The 12705-nt window shown below is 43.7% G+C and overlaps 1 protein-coding gene across 2 annotated transcripts in view; it reads right to left on the bottom strand.

Annotated features, from left to right (window-relative positions):
• FNDC3A (fibronectin type III domain containing 3A) overlaps positions 1 to 11669 on the bottom strand; it is a 219804-nt gene extending 208135 nt beyond the window's left edge. Inside the window, exon 1 of one of the 2 annotated variants that reach the window (XM_038410965.2) lies at positions 11559 to 11669. The gene's annotated coding sequence lies outside the window, so the exon portion shown is untranslated. Of the gene's footprint in view, positions 1 to 11414 lie in introns of both variants that reach the window. The other variant, XM_038410958.2, reaches the window with a different exon arrangement.
• Positions 11670 to 12705: the final 1036 nt, after the last annotated feature.

Below are 12705 nucleotides of genomic sequence, written 5' to 3' on the forward strand. Positions count from 1 at the left end.
ATCTGAGCTACCCAGGAAAGAATTTTGTGTAGTATCTGGCTGGTGAATCTTGCCCATATGCTCAGGGTTTAGCTGATCGCCATATTTGGGGTCGGGAAGGAATTTTCCTCCAGGGCTGATTAGAAGAGGTTTTTCGCCTTCTTCTGTAGCATGGGGCATGGGTCACTTGCTGGAGGATTCTCTGCTCCTTGAAGTCTTTAGACCACAATTTGAGGACTTCAATAGCTCAGACATAGTTGAGATTTTTCATAGGAGTGGGTGGGTGAGATTCTGTGGCCTGCGTTGTGCAGGAGGTCAGACTAGATGATCATAATGGTCCCTTCTGACCTTAGTATCTATGAATCTGTAAGTGGAGTCCACAATTGTGACCAGAACAATCATTGAATCGGGGAATGCGGCATTGTGGGACAGCTGCTGGAGGACCTTTAGGCTCAACACAGATCACATAGCATCCCCACTTGCACTGAATCAACTTCAGTAAGCCAAACATGGCTCTATACCATTCAGTGAAGTAGTTTTACTGTACTGCCATAATGAGGCACTTACGTCAATGGGAGAGATTTGAGCATAGACGCACACTAATAGGTCAATGCAAGGCAACTTATATCAACCCAGATCTGCAGCATAGACCATGCCTTAGTCTCTGGGATTGGGAGGAGGGAAAGGCCTGATCAAGAAGACTGGACAGCTTTTAAATGACACCTACCCAGGTGTGAATTGTTTTGTGAGTTAAAGAAACAGATTTCATTACCCACACTGTTTGTCATAGAATCACAGGACTCGGAGGAACCTTGAGAGGTTATCTAGTCCAGTCCCCTCCACTCATGGCAGGACTAAGTATGGGATCATGTCTCATTTTGTAGCACATAGTGAAATCGCTAGCTATAAATAGTGACTAAAGATTATACTATTCAATTCTGTCTCTCCTGGCCCTCTTTCACCATTTCTTTTCAGGAATCCTTTTCACAAGGAACTAAGAGAAAGTTTTCTCTAAGAGCTCAGAATAATAGAAGGTATCCTGCTAGTATTGTAGGTACATTTTTTTATTCATTGTGTTAGACTTGAGTAAGATGAGGAAAAGATGAAAATATAGTATTCCATGGCATAGTCCTCACCACCGAAATTCTCATTAGATTTTATGGAACCTTTTAGGTTCAGTATTACTCTTGCACCTTTTGCCTTCCTCTGCAGCATGGGGCACAGGTCATTTTCAGGTTTAAAGTAGTGTAAATGGTGTATTCGCTGTAACGAAGTCTTTAAACCATGATTTGAGGACCGGTAATTGAGGCAAAGGTTAGGGGTCTATTTCAGGACGGGGTACGTGAGGTTCCGTGACTTTCAGTGTGCAGCAGGTCAGACTAAATAATCACGATGGTCCCTTCCGACAAAGTCTGAGTCTACATAGTGACAGCCAGATATTACAGTGCATCACTGAAAGACATTATGGAAAGATAGAGGAAGGAGAGTTATTGCCAAAGTCCTCTTTCCATCAGAAGGCATTTTAGTGCACTTATTGTTTATCTTCTTACAGTGGTATACAGACATTTACAATTTTTGTCAATCTCCTTAATCTGAAAGAGATCTCTCTGTCCCCCAGTACTTAATCCACATTGCCTCCTAGGCAGCAAAAAACAAACCTAATCTAGTTATTCCCTACTTTGCTGTGAAAAGATGAAGCTACCTCCTGATAAATTGTAGAGAATAGGTAACTTTTCAGTACAAAAATTTAAAGCACATTGAAAAACTGAAGTTGGGACTCATAAGATTTACTTTAATATCAATCTAATGATACAGTAGTTAATATACTAGATTAGGGATGGGACATGAGACAAGGCCTGGCAACAGCCCTGCTTAACACACAAGATTGTGCTGCACAGGACTCCTGATTTTGCTTACTGGAGACAGTGAATAGTGTACTTTGAGCAGGAGTTAAGCTCTTAATAAAAGAAAAGCTGGATGATTTTGAATGTGAACCTTTTCTTTTTAATTAATTATTAAATTATTATAATAATATAATATAATTATAATAATATAATAATTATAATTAAATTAATTATAGTTGGTGTGCAAGCAACAAGACTACTGACAACTATTTTCAACTGTGTGCTACTAACAGAACCAGAACTTCACTGTTAAACTATAAAAAAATTCAATATTCATTGCAAAATACTAAACAATACGGAATGAGAATCACTAACAGAAAGTGGCAGGACTAAATATGAATTTAATCAAGCTACATACATTTAGAAGTATTTATCCAAACACAAAATATAGTAATATTGATAACAGAAAATATTATGGAGACTAAACATATTTATAAGGAGAAAAGTTTGAGAGGTAAACAGGTTTTTGGGCCCCAAATTTCTTTTCAGCAGAGCTAGTGAAAGGAAGCCTCCAGAGTGCCCTGGCAGGAGTCCTTTTGAAACAAGGAATCTTCATGGACAACACTTCTCAGATTTTGGTACAGTTTTTTGTAAATTGTGGATCGCACCAGTTTCCAGCTACGACAATTCAGGAAGCCATCAGAACAAAAGTGAATCTTTAAATTGGCACTTAATGAAACATCTTAATTGAAGTCAAATGCACAAATAAGATTCCCAAGATTTGGTTTAATTCAGCCCCAATGTGCCAGTGTTTTTAGTACAACCACTCTGTTTCCCCCTTGCTCTATTTCATATCTTCCTTACTTCTCAAGCTCACAGTACTTCTCTCCCTGCAATAAGTCTGTTTCCCTTCCTCATTTGTTCTCTGTTACAGGTTGGGGGCTGCTATTCGGTTCTACAAATAAGCCTCTTCCCTTTCCAAGAAAGGATACTCCTAGTGGAATTCTGCATTACTGTGCATGTGCAGAATTAATGTCCCCCACAGATGTCTTTGCTTCCCCGCAGAAAAATAACTTTCTGACAGGGAAGCAAAAGGAAGCTGCAAGAGCAGTCTCGCACCACTCCCTAGCAGCGCAGGGACATTGTTTCAGGCACCCGGAGCAGCTGGCAGAGAGGTAAATCACCACGGGGTTGGAGACACCCCAGCCAGTGAATCCTACCCTGAGCCAGGATCAGCTGCTAGTCCCAGATGAGCTGGAGGCAGAGAGGACAGGACTTCCTCTTCCCCTACAAGGAGTGGCTGGGGCTGTGTCAGACCCACCCCCAGAAACCTTCCCCAGCTGCAGGAAGCTCAGCATCCTCCCTGCTTCCTGCACCCATCACTCCTCAGCTGGGGGGAGGGGTCACTGTATGGTGCACACCTCATCCGCCCAAGACCCATGCATCTGGACCTCCCATACCCAGACATCCCTGCCAAGCCTCACCCTGTACACCAAGAACCCCCCCCAGCACTCTATACCTGAGCCCTACCCCACTGAACCTCAATTCCTGCCTCTGGACCCCCACCTCTGCACCCAGACCACCCCCCACTGAGCTTTCTGCACTCAAACCCCCACCCTGACAAGCCCCACCCCCGGCTCCACCCTGAGTCCTCACATGCCACTGACCCCACCAACTAAGTGCACCTAGACTCCCACCCCACCAAGCCCCACTCCCCCAGCACCCAGACTCCCATGCTGAGACCTCACACCCAGACCCCTCCACTGAGCCCAAGCACCATCACCTGGAAGCCCCCGCAGAATCCTATTGCCCCAGCACCTGGAACACCTCCCCCCCAACGAGCCTCCATGCATCCAGATCCCCACACACCTAGATCCCATCACTGAGCTGCCTGAACCCAGAGTGTCCCACATAGAACCCTCTCACCCCACACCCAGATGCCTTCACACTTGGATCCTGCCTGCCCCACACCTGGTGTGCCTGGTGCAGAGGGGCAGGTCCAGGCCTTGTGCAGCCCTCACCACTGAGTCCATGTTCCGGGGTGGGTGAGGGGGAGCTGCAGGGTGAGCTCCCGCCTTTGGGCCGCCAGTGGCCTGTGCTCCCCACAGCCATGCTGGAGCTGCTGCATTTATTTATTGACAAAGAAAACCTGCAGAATTTTAAAATATTTTGCACAGAATTTTCAATTTTTTTTGGTGTAGAGGAGCTCTCTGCCTTCTCCTCGGCAACCATATTCAGAGAAGCTCCAGTTGCCTTTCAAGGAGTGGCGGAACCTTATTCCTCACAAAGCCAGGAGTCCCCCTAGCATTAGGCAAAAGCAGGCTTTAGGGCTGGGGAGGAGGAAGAGAGAATGAAAATGGACTATCCTCTTATCTGAGCAGAGAAAGCTATGGATCCTGTGCCAACCATGCTGCACACTTTCCCCATGAAGAGGAATACAGGGAAGTTGAGTCTCAAGACCCTTTCCTTCTTCAAGCAGTTGACTGGCAAAGATCTAAGCAGGGCACAACTCTGCCTCAGCTCAGCAAAAACTCAACTGTGCAGAGTTTCTCTCAAGCACTCACAAGAACTGCAAGGTCAAGCTGAAGAGTTCACTATGCCTGCAATCTCACACTCAGTTTATAACAGTTTGGTCTGCTTACCACATCTTAAACTGCCTTCTTTTACATATGTAGTATTTTGTATTACTACAATGATTACAACAAGAACATCACAGTCATGCTGCTGTGAGGACTGGCTGACCTTTAGTTAAGAGGCATTAACTATTTTTCAGGATTTTTCTTCCCCCATTTTTATTTTTCCCCTCCCCAAGAGGACAAAAATCATGGCAACACTACTTCTGGCTGAGGTATGCGGAGTATGCTTCTTCCAAGGTCCCATTGGTGTTTCAGCAACAATCCTGGGGAAGTAGCTAGGCAATTTACAGGTATATTCTTCCCTTAGGAGGATGAATCTGCCGTCTCCACAGCATTTTTAGTCCCTGCTAATATGGAGGTAGAGAACTAAATTTGGTCTTGAGCTTGTATGTTACTCAATTCATACTTCCCTTGCATTTCACTCTCAGCCACAGTTTCCCCTTCTTCGTCCTGCATCTTTGGTCTCCAGCCCTTTCCCCAGGTTCCTCACCTCCCCATTAGGTTCACTTCATCCAGCAGAAACAGTTCTTAGGGGCAATTATCCCAGTAAGAGTGCCAGGGCAGATTATATATTTAATCAGCATAGACAAAGGCTGGATTTAAAACATCCATCAGGCTGCATACTAGACATCCAGCACCTACTCATGTAGTTTGGGCTTCCTAATCTATGGAGGTTTGATAACTCTGATAGGGTACTTCCTTTTTGAAGTAGCCACATCAGGTCAAACTACAGTAGATCCTCAGAATTACAAACTGACCAGTCAACCACACACCTTATTTGGAACTGGAAATACACATTCAGGCAGCAGCAAAGGGGTAAAAAGGAAAATACAGTACTGTGTTAAACAACTAAAAAAATTAAGGAAAAGCAAAACTTTTCTTCTGCACAGTGAAGTTTCAAAGCTGTATTAAGTCAACGTTCAGTTGTAAACTTTTGAAAGAACAGCCACAACGTTTTGTTCGGACTTACGAACATTTCAGAGTTACGAACAACCTCCATTCCTGAGGTGTTTGTAACTCTGAGGTTCTATTGTAACATTCCTTCTCCTTCCAGGAATGGAGTAATGCACCAGGCATTTGCAACTGCAATATAGGCATTTGACATTTTCTTTAAAAATTGTCTCCTTCTGGTTTGATGTTGACAGCGATTTCATGAGCCTCTTCCCCCTTCTTCTCCAAGATGCTCTTTTTCTTCAAGGGTATGTAGTTTTTCAAGATTTTCCATTCCCACTCCCAGCTCCAGCCCGCACAAGCCAGCGACTACTCCAGCCAAGGAGAGCTGGACATGTAACCCTCTGATCTAAGGCCAATGTTCCTTCAGTTGACTGAGCGATGCAGGGTCAGAAAGGAGTAATTTGAGAAAGGTACAAAAGTACTCCAGTCCTGAAGGACGCCAAGTACACTGTTCCTGTAACACACCTAGTCTCTGCTGCTCCAGGGACCAGTGGACAAAAATACTGTCAGAAGGATACAAGTCAATCCTCCATCTACGCTATGACAGTTTAGTGTTTTATGAACCAATAACTGTAGTACCCCATGTACACAGGGCCAAAATGCATCAATCATGGTCCCAAATCAAGCTAAAGCTTTGGACTTTGCAAGGTTGTAACACTATGTTTGATCCCAGCAATAAAGTCAGGCTAAACTGTGCTTCAGCCACAGCTGGTCAGAAAAAGTGACATTTCATACAAGCCTTTGAGACTGTTTGGTTTTCTTTCTGAAGCATTCAGAATGGACCCATTATTCATTTTCAAAATTTTAATCAAAACATTGAAGACTTAAAATTTTCAGTGAACAAAAAAATGTAGCTTCAGAATGTTTAACATTTTATAAAAATTGAGAAAATATTGAAAATTGGTACAATTTCATGAACATTCAAGTTTTAACAGCGTCCACAACTTTTAATAAAAATTTGTTTTTGAAAACGACATTTCTTGACAAAAGAACTTTGCTGTAAAGATTTCAGCTAGCCCTAGTTTTAATAATACTGGACACTGATGTGTTGTAACCAGAATCTGCAACAAAGTAGATTTTCATAGTGCACACACCATCTAAGGTCCTCATTCAATAATGTACTTATGTGCCTAACTTTCAGCACATGAGAAGCTTTTAACTTCAACAGGTCTACTCACATACTTACTGTGCATCCGATGAAGTGAGCTGTAGCTCAAGAAAGCTTATGCTCAAATAAATGTGTCTCTAAGGTGCCACAAGTACTCCTTTTTTGTTAGATACATGTTTACCTTGCTGAATCATGGCCTAAGAGTATTGGAGCTGCACAACCTTAGGTAATGCAGATGTGCTTTTGCTCATAGTATACTGCTGCTACAGAAGGGAACAGAAAAATCTGTTGCAGTATATTAAGGATTATTATTGTAGGCAGTTGCAAAATAGCATTTAGCAGCAGATATACAAGTATTTTAGACACTGCATAAAATTAGACCACTTCAGAAAAAGTGAAAACTTTTGAAGAGAAAGATTATCTGGACTCTAGAGCACTAAAAGCTACCCTCTTGCCGCCTACTCCCCAGAAAGAGAGAAAACAAAACAACAAAAACAAAAACAAAAACAAAAACACCCAACCACCACCACGTACACAGATCAGCGGAGCTCCATTAGGTCTAACTACGTTGGTTTAGTTCATTATACTGACTACATCTATTTAAGAATCCAGGGGTCCTCTTAACAGTTTCCAGAGACAGTCTTCTAAACATACAGTATTTTGATTTCTAATGTCAGAAAAAAGCCTTTAAATCAAATCAAAACACAGTGTAGTCTAAATGCTTTTTGGTAAAACTTTTAATCTTTCTTCCAATAATCCTTAACTAATTTCCTGCATCAAGCAGCTCCAACAAAGAAAAAAGTTGTTCAAACAAACTAAAATGCCAAACACTTCTATTTGGCAACAAGAGCCTCAGATATGATGGAATGAGGGTTTGTTTGTTTTTTAAAGCTCTATATAAATGTGGCTCAGAAGTACACCCAGTGGACTAAAATTATACCTTCAGAGACTTGATTTCACCTTCTGCCAGAGACTTGTATTGTGCAAACAATTCACACTCGCATGGCCAGTCAACCTCCTTCAAGGTTGCAATACCTTGTTCAGCCTATTGCTAAAACAAACAAGTCTGTTTACATTTACGGGAAATACTGCTGCCTGCTTCTTATTTACGTCACCTGAAAGCGAGAACAGGCGTTTGCATGGCACATTTGTAGCCCACATTGCAAGGTATTTACGTGCCAGGTACGCTAAACATTCATATGTCCCTTCACGCTTTGGCCACCATTCCAGAGGACATGCTTCCACTCTGATGATGCTTGTTAAAAAAATAATGCGTTAATTAAATTTGTGACTGAACTCCTTGGGGGAGAACCGTACATCTCCTGTTCTGTTTTACCTGGATTCTGCCATATATTTCATGTTATAGCAGTCTCTGATGATGACCCAGCACATATTCATTTAAGAACACTTTCACGGCAGATTTGACAAAACACAAAGAAAGTACCAATGTGAGATTTCTAAGGATAGATATAGCAGTCAACCCAAGTTTTAAGAATCTGAAGTGCCTTCCACTTTCAGAAGTCTTAAAAGAGCAATACCCCCAATGTGGAAACTACAGAACCACCAAAAAAGAAAAATCAACCTTGTGCTGGTGGCATCTGACTGAGACGATGAAAATGAACATGCGTCAGTCCGCTCCGTCTTGGATCATTATCAGGCGGAACCCATCATCAGCATGGACGCATGTCTTCTGGAATGGTGGTTGAAGTATGAAGGGACATATGAATCTTTAATGCATCTGACATACAAATATCTTGTGATGCTAGCTACAACAGTGCCATGTGAACAAATGCCTGTTCTCACTTTCAGGTGACACTGTAAACAAGACGTGGACAGCAAATTGCAACCAAATTTGTTTGTCTGAGCGTTTGGCTGAAGTAGGACTGAAGAGACTTGTAGGTTCTAAAGTTTTACATTGTTTTATTTTTGAATGCAGTTTTTTTTGTACATAATTCTACATTTGTAATTTCAACTTTCATTACAAAAAGATTGCACTACAGTACTTGTATTAGATGAATTGAAAAATATTATTTTTTTTTACAGTGCAAATATTTTGTAATCAAAAATATAAAGTGAGCCCTGTATACTTTGTATTCTGTGTTGTAATTGAAGTCAGTATATTCAAAAATGTAGAAAACATCCAAAAAGTTAAATAAATGGTACTCTATTAATTTTTAATCACGTGATTAATCACAATTTTTTAATCACTTGACAGACCTAATTTTTAGCAAATTAGCTAAAATTCAAAATGAAGAGTCAGAACACTTTCAAAAAATATCAGAATAAGAGAGTCACACTTTTGATTTTTTTTTTATTCAGACAAAAATATATGCCAAATTTATCCCAAATTCTTGAAAAGTGTTATTTGACTGAAAAAATGCATGGCGGGACAAACAGAGTGTTTGCCAAAAAAAAATTCACTAGTCAGGATTTTATACAATTATGTAAAAATGTATTACCAAAAATTAATTCCAATCAGTAAAGACCCTTAAACTTTTTCTTGTCAGATGCTAGTCTGGGTATATATTTTTTAAAATTTAGTTTCATATATTTATTGTTTCTAGTCTTGGCTGAATGCAGAGCAAGAAAGGGGGAAGCTGGCTGCTCCACACTGACCTATGAGACAGAGCATGAAGAACCACTGAACAGGAATTTAGATCATATGCCAGAACACCACATTAGACAACAAAATTCATGACTGCAAAGTTCCAACTACAGGAGGACTGAAGCACTGAATCCAATCCTCTTCTAGGAAGCAGAGGCATCTTTCATCTACTGGAGACAACAGAGGAGCTAGTCCCTTACCTGGTGCCCTCAGCATCTTCCTTCACCTATTCTGCTCTAGAGTGCGCTTTAGCGAAAGATCAGACCAGAACTGACTGCTGAACTGAACCTGATCTTCTGGGTCTTCTCAACAAGCATATTTGTAGCCAATTAGTTTCTGGCATTCCATGATCCTGTTCAAATTTGTATATCACACCCCACTACCCAACCATCACAACCTGGCCCCTATTCTGGGACTCACGGGACCTGGATTTTATTCCCAGCTCTGCTGGGTGAACTTGTATAAATCACTTCACTTTTCCCACCTGCAAGATGGGGATACTGAAACTGACCTCCTTTGTAAACCATTTTGAGATCTATTGATGAAAAGCGAAGCAGAAGAGCTAGGTATTACTACTCCACTACTAGGAGCACATTAGCCACTTAGATCTCCAGACCAGACCCTTTAGCCTTTCCCCAACTGAGTCCTTGGGTATTTAGGCATCTAAATACTTTTAAAAAGCTGGCTCTTGGACCTTAAGCAGTGAACAATTTGATTACCTAGTGCAGAGTTTCAGAGTAACAGTTTGGACACCGCCTGCTCAGCTGCCTACCACATACACCCACCCTCAACACAGAGCTATGACAGCCTCTACCTTCAATCAGGGACCACCTTTTTTTTCCTCGACAGACATCCTTAATATATATATATATATATATATATATATATATATATATATATATATATATATATATATATATATATATATATACACACACACACACACACACACACACACACACAATGACCAAATCTTGCAAATATTTGTGCAGATAATTAACTTCATATAAGCAGGTGATCTTGGAGAAGTCACTGGCTCCAATGAGTGCACTTCTATGTGCAGAGTGAGCTATACACGCCAAGGTCTTTGCTGGGCTGAGACTTGTATTATAGCAGTTGACAGTATTTGAGATTATGTATTTTTAAGAAGCCATTTTAACACATTGTACTAGATTACAGAAACTACCAAGTACCCACAAGTTTTAAAAATAAAAAAGCTGGTATTTTTGAAACTTGTAAAAGAAGTTAACTTGTGAATTAAGACATTGTATGCCAAGTGATAGTCTACAGGGAAATTTTACAATGTAGTCAGAAACCACCTTGAAAAAACAAGATTTAAAATTAAGTCACTAACATGTCCATAAAAAATTGTCCACAAAGTGTTGGGGTTTTTTAAGGTTATGAAAAAAAAACAACTTATTGTTCACTTATGTTTACTTTTTACCTAGCTCCTATAATAAAAATAGGCTCATCAGTTTCTCTTTTACTGCAAGTTGGTTTCACTTTCCGATTGCCAGGAAGCAACCTCATATTTTTGTTTGCATTCTACACCCTATGCCTACCTGGGGAGGAGGTATGTGGGTTTTTTTTGGTTGCGTTTTGTTTTTTTTAAAAAAGTTAAAAGAACCATGAAAATATTTCCATTCATATTACCGGGTTAATTTATCTATTTTAAGAAGCTGGAGTGTCAGTCTAGCTGGAAACGTCTCTTTAAATCGTAACTACGCTGGCCGGTTTCATACTATTTCCAATAGAAAAACCCGATTCTTACGGTTTGGGAAGACGAGTTACGAGAGCACGTTTTCCAGTTTGCAGGGGAAGCCAGCATCTCCAGGAACAGGTACTGCAGCCAGCCACGTCCCTGCCCCTCGACTGCCGAGCCCACCACCTGTACCGGCAACGCTTCAGCCGTGTCCCCCACCCCACCCCACGAGGCACCCCCCGTTCACTGCCCCACTTGCACCCGGAGACTCTTCCACTGACAACGGACTCTACATCCCGCGAGCGACACGCGCCGCAGCCGCCCCGCGCTCCGCCCGGCCCGGCGCCTGTGCACGCGGACGTTTCGGCCGAAGCAGCCCAGTGGGACGCGGGGCCACGGAGCAAGGGGGACAAAGCGGCCGCCCAGGGCTTTGCAGCCAAGTCCCAGAGCCTCGGGGAGGGGGGCGGGGAACGAGCTCACCGAAATCCCGCTCCCCAGAGCCGCGCCGCGCCGCCCCGCCGGGAGGGTGTTACCCTGCCCGGCCGGCCGCCCCGTTGCCGGGGGAGAGCGGAGCGGACCCACTCACCGCCAGGGCTCCGCGGCTAACGGTCCGGCGCCCCTCGCCGGCAGGGAGCTCCCAATGGCGCAGCTGGAGCAGGGGCGGGGCAGTGCCAGCGGCTTGCCCCGCCCCGCCCCGCGCCCAGCGGGCAGCTCCCGCCCCCTCAGCTACCTGCGCGGCGCCTCGGCCTGTCCCGGCAGCGCATCGCCGCCTCCCGCTGCCGCCCTCTGTCAGGGGAGGGGGAGACGCTCACCCAGGCAGGACTCGGTGCCAGCACGCAGTGCGCCTGCGCTGCGGGAGGGGCGGGGGTATCCTCGGAGAAGCACAGGGCGGGAACGGGGGCGGGGCTGGGCATAGAAAGCCCCGCCCCCCTACCCGTTGTCCCCGGGGCTCAGGGGGTGGGTGCGGCAGGGTGTCCAGGCAGGGCTGGGTGCAGCAGCGGCCCCTCTCTCAGCTCCCCTGCGGAAGGGGAGGACGAATAGCCGCTTGCGTGTCTTTCGCTGGCCTCTTTAGTATTCATGGGGAAAGGTACCAGGTCAAGGGCCAAAGTCATGGGAGGCCCAGTTCAGCCTTCTCACACCACCTACTGCCTGCCTGGAACATCAGGAGCGGGCCAGGGCCCATGTTACTTTGAGCACACGGATGGCTCTCTGTGGCACTCTGAAGCAAGCCGCGGGCCCATGATTATTACAGGTGCCAGTACTATAGCACTGGTTTCAGAGCAGCAGCCGTGTTAGTCTGTATTCGCAAAAAGAAAAGGAGGACGTGTGGCACCTTAGAGACTTAACAAATTTATTAGAGCAGAAGCTTTCGTGCATCCGACGAAGTGAGCTGTAGCTCACGAAAGCTTCTGCTCTAATAAATTTGTTAGTCTCTAAGGTGCCACAAGTCCTCCTTTACTATAGCACTGCTACCCTTCCTTCGCCCCAGCCACAGTAACTACACAGCTGACACTTAGGACTAAGAAGGACGCTTATCATTTTAGACATTATCATGGGTCAAACTTAACCAGCTACAGTATTTGACTTAGGGCAAGTCTACAGTACAAAATAAAGTCGACCTAAGTTATGTCAACATACCGCCACCACAGTCATCAAAAAAGAAAAGGAGTACATTGCGAATACAGACTAACACGGCTTCTGCTCTGAAACCTGTCATAACTTTAGCAGCATTTCACTCTTGTCTACTGTCTGTATTTTCCACCGAATGCATCCAATGAAGTGAGCTGTAGCTCACGAAAGCTTATGCTCAAATAAATTTGTTAGTCTCTAAGCTGCCACAAGTCCTCCGTTTCTTATGTCTTCTGCCGCAGAAGGAA

This window comes from Dermochelys coriacea, chromosome 1 (genome assembly GCF_009764565.3).
Source record: "Dermochelys coriacea isolate rDerCor1 chromosome 1, rDerCor1.pri.v4, whole genome shotgun sequence".
In the NCBI taxonomy this organism is placed as follows: domain Eukaryota; kingdom Metazoa; phylum Chordata; order Testudines; family Dermochelyidae; genus Dermochelys; species Dermochelys coriacea.